Source organism: Glycine max, chromosome 12 (assembly GCF_000004515.6).
Source record: "Glycine max cultivar Williams 82 chromosome 12, Glycine_max_v4.0, whole genome shotgun sequence".
NCBI lineage: Eukaryota > Viridiplantae > Streptophyta > Magnoliopsida > Fabales > Fabaceae > Glycine > Glycine max.
In genome coordinates this window covers 38649511-38654551 of record NC_038248.2, presented here as the reverse complement: position 1 = coordinate 38654551, position 5041 = coordinate 38649511, and positions in this window count along the sequence as shown.

Sequence of the window (5041 nt, the reverse complement as noted above, 5' to 3'; positions counted from 1 at the left end):
GAATGATTCCTTTTAATTTAAACTGTCACACACTATTTTCCGTATGAATTTAATTTGACTGGGGGAATGGAAGGGACAAAGGGATGGAAGGGCTATGAGTGAATACGAAAGGAAAGATGTTATTCTTTTATTTAAACTGCAACCCACTCTTGGAAATCTTATTTGCTCTGTCTCAAGACTTTATGATTTGGGTGAACATCCCTTCTCTAGCAACTATTTCTCCTTTTAGCCTACATAATCGTGGTTTATATTACTCCCATTAAATCCTTCTTTCAACATTATAAAGATACAGCAACAATTGAATCAGTCTTTTATTTTATTTTCCAGAACCTTTTTGATGAGTTTGTTTTGTGGTTGTTGTTATAAGCTTACGAAGAATCATTTTTAGTTCCTGTAAAAAAAATTATCTATTTTTGGTCCTCACAAATTTATAATGTGTGACTTTCAAAATTATCATGTTCTTATTGTGTTTTTATATCATATTTGGTTATATTTTGACCATAATATATTATTAGAAATTTACTTAGTTTCAAAGACAAAAAGGAAATAATTGAATTTAAACTCAATATTTAATGATGTTTTAAAACCCCTTCTTTATAATGCATTTAATAAAGGGCTACTGCATCCATGCTTCTAATGCACTATTAATTCAAATATCATAGGTTAGAAGGAAGAAAACAGATAACTACGGCCAGCTTCAGCATTATCCATCTCTTTGTGCAGCAGTCTTGAAAATCTCACAAGAAGTTGAGAATTAAACAGAAAAAGAGCCTTTGCTTTATTTTTATTGGTTGAAGAATTAAAAAGAAAAAATACTTTGTTGTAAAAATTATAAGAGGATGTTAAAAAAGTCAACCTAATTTTATATATTTCAATAAAAATATTTTTTATTTTAATTTTCTTTAATTAATATTTTAAACACCGGTTAACATCTGTCTTTTTTTTTATTTTTTATTTCTCACTTTAAGTTTCTTCCTTTCATAATTTAAGGGTACTCATGCGTTGAAAAAGATAAACAAGTAAGGCATCATCATTGGATGGAATGACGTATTGAGAGTTTAATTTTGTTGACTTAAAGCACAAACAAACATACAAATAAAGTAGGAATCGTTTTGAAAAGAATAAAGATAGCTGATGACTTTGGCGATTGTTGTTGGCCATTTGTTTAAGGACTTTTTCTGTATTAGCTGACGTTGCTTCTTAATTGTTTTATCGTCTTGACCTGTCGAAACTACGTCATCACAGATTCAAGAAAGCTCCTTTTTTCTCTCATCTGTGTCTGTGGGAGACTAATTTTAAATTCTGAAGAGTTTACTATTACCGTGCTCCACAAAACCTACTTCAAAATAATGTAAATTTATTCTTTTCATAAATTAAAAGCTGAATATACTTCCCTCTAATTTCTTGGTAAACAATAAATATTCAGAATTTATGCCAGTTTTGTTTTTGTCATCCAAAAAGAGAATACGGGTTGTTCCATCCTAAAGTTTTTAAACAGATTTTAAAAATTAAAAACAGTTTGATCCGATGACCAATATCGATCCAAATCAACCTATCTTGATCAAATTATTTTTGGGATGGATTTGACACAAAGATAAAACAAGAATCCAATCCAATTTATCCCAAAAGTTTTTGATCGGTTTGAATAATAAATTTAGCAAAATTCAATCCAAATCGACTAATATATTTTTACTCCTGGATTTTTCTTTTTTAATTTATTCTTTTTAAGTTTTAAAAATTTTACTTTAATTTCTTAAAGTGCTTTTGTTAGATCAGTAATTTTTTTTTCATTGTATTTTTTAGAGTGTATTTAGATAGATAATTTTAAGTGAGAGAAAGTAATTTATTAAAAAATTTAAATTTTTTATTTTAAAATTCATTGTTGGATGCTTTTTTTACGAAGAATTTTAAAATTTTAAATAATTAAAAATGTGAAATTTTAATTTTCTTTTAAAACGTAAGAAATTCAAATTCTCTTCTTCTATAAATGTTCACATCGCACCACAACCTCTCACTTGCAACCTCACACTCGCAATCTCTTGTGCTTACTTGCACTCACAACCTCGTTTTTTCTCTTAAGTTTGTCTCTCTCACGCACTTTTCTACGTCATCGTGAGAGAAACTGTCGAGACATGTGACCTGGTTCATTGTGGTGGCACTGACGAGGGTTTTGAAATCGTTGGGGTGCTGATATAGTGTTTTCTTGTTAGGGTAGAGTTCAAGGTTGTGATGTGCTTCTATGAGCTCATCAAAGGTTTCGCCTATGATTTTGAGGCAATTGTGAAGCACGGTTGTCTCCTATTTTGTTAGGTCTTATTTGGTAAGGAGTTTCTTCATAATGAAGTAATTGTGCTTTATCACATGAAAAGTGATGCTTAGAGAGAGTTGGATGGAGAAAAATCAGATCAAATGTGAAGCCTAAATAAAATTTTAAAAATAAAAAAATTTAATTTCTTTAAACACAAAATTTTAAAATGAAAAAATTTCCATTAAAATATTTAAATTTTCAGAATTTAAAATTCTTTAAAATTTTAAATTACTTATTCAAATACACTCTTACATATTTTGAATCACGACACATTTTTGTGATTACCGACAGGTAATGCCCGCCAGTAATAATGATGTTTCGTGTACCTATACTGTAATATTTCTCATAATTTGTCAATTATCACCAAACGAATTGAACGAAGGATAAATCAGTGTAATAGAATCAATTTAATGAACTAAAGTGACATTTTCTAACAGCAAAAAAATATATTTTTTTTAAATGTAAGAAGCTAAACTAAAAACAAAAATATAAGATAAGGGAAAATAGTTATTTAGTCTAAATATAAAGTTATTTGTATGTAAAAACGCTTTTTCATCAATTTGCTCTATACACTTCTATTTATTTAGACTTGTACATGGGGATATAGCGTCCTTAGTTTCTTTTTCTATAAAATTACATATAATTTCATTATTTGTACGTTTAATGTGGTGTGCGGAGGCAAATGGTTATTTTGTTATATTGCTCTCCAACTTTAATTTATATGCAAATACTCATAAGAAAATAAAAACCAAAAAGACGAGGAAATATTTAATATTCCTCTGTCAATATATTTTCTTGTTATTTTTCCTCTTTCTTTATCTAAAAAAAAATTAAAATAAGAAAAAAATTATATATGTGAAGCGCTGTAGATTTCAAGGACACATTCTTGAAACAGTGAATTTTTTCCCCTAAAGAGGACAAATTCTTAACTCTTAAGCAGATTGAATCCAACTGCAGAACTATTAGTTCTCTAGCAACATGGAAGTGCCCATGAAAGGACGAAACATGGATCGAACCTGCAGCCTTGTTAAACTGGAGGACCATCTTAAACTCTTTTTTTTGTGCGAGTTCTTAAACTCTTTAAGTATTAATGATGTATCACCTCAAAATGAAGAGGAGAAAACGATTTGACCGAAAGGATATGGACCAACTCGAACCTGTGTGTCGTTGAACTTTTCATCTCTTAAGGATTTTTCAGTGAAAATATAGATTTATCTTCCGCCACCCCATACACCAGTTAAGCTGATCATGACGAATAATTTGACTTATTTTCATCTTGACTAATGACAATAAAATCCAATTCATCTTCCAAAGAAGTCTCTAGCAAACACAGATGCATGCTTTCCGCACGTAACAATGTGTTGTTTTTAATTATATTATTAAGATTTAAATATGATTTTAATTCTTATAATTTAATATTTTTTTATTGTTAATTCCCGTAAGGTATTTTTTGTTTGTTTCATTTTAGTTTAAGTTCCTAGTCCTTTCAAATGTTTCATTTTTGTTTCTTATCATCGAAGTTTATCACAAAATTATAAAAACGATGTCATTATAACACCATGTCACCAATAGACAATGTCAACAGAGGCCACGTTAACATAATATTTTATTATCAATGTCACATCTGTTACATAGTCATATTAGTCCTAACACATCATGATGACTAAAAATAAATTTATAGACACTAAAAATAAAGTAAAAATTACATGAATAAAAAATGAAAAAAAAATACATGGATTAAAAAAGGTGACATATTTGTAGGCTCAAACAAATGTTTTAAGCTTTTTTTTAAGAGAACAAATATTTTAAGTTTTAATTATAATGTATAAAATTTAAAATTAATATAAAATAAAAATCTTAACGAACAAAAAAAAATGAACACTATTATATTATTTCACTATACTTTTCGTTGACTCAAACACCCTATATATAATGAAGACTTTTTTATTAATAGAACCTGGGGTTTGATCAAAAGGAGTAATTCCATTTGAAATTTACTAAATAGGGTATTTTTTGAATTAATCTCGAAATGAGGTAAGTTTTAGGAATTTTTACAACTTCTTAGTATGAAGTCATAAAAAAAATCACAACTTCAGTTTTTTTAATAATGAAGTCGTAAAAAATTCAATAACTTTAATTTTTTTAATTATTTATATAAAGTCGTAAATTTTTCATGATTTCAAATTTATAATTAATTTATTATTTTAAAATTAATTTTATATAACTTTGAAATCGTTTTAATTATAATTTTATATTTTAGTTTAGACTATTTTATTGTTCTATCATGTCATCATGTACGATAACTCTTTGATATAAGTTTATTTTTCTAATGTCTCTTTTTCTTTTAACATATTTATCTTTAATATACTTTTCAATCAATGTAAAAAAATGTATTTACACAAACAATGAATGTTGTTGCCATACATACATACACATTTGATAAAACATTTCAAAAATATATAGACTAATTGGGGGGTGGGGGGTGGGTGGGTGGGTGTGTGGGTGTGGGGGGTGTGTGTGTGGGTCTATAGACTAATTTGATAAAACATTTCAAAAATATGTATATGAAATCCATACATACACATTTTATTCATTTTTTGAATTCACACATCTCTTAACACAAATAATATGTCTTCAAACAAAAGCATGAATCAAATCATAATGCAAGAATAAATGTGGTTACAAAATAATTCAAAAGTTATTCATATAAAAATTAAATCATAAGTAACCAAT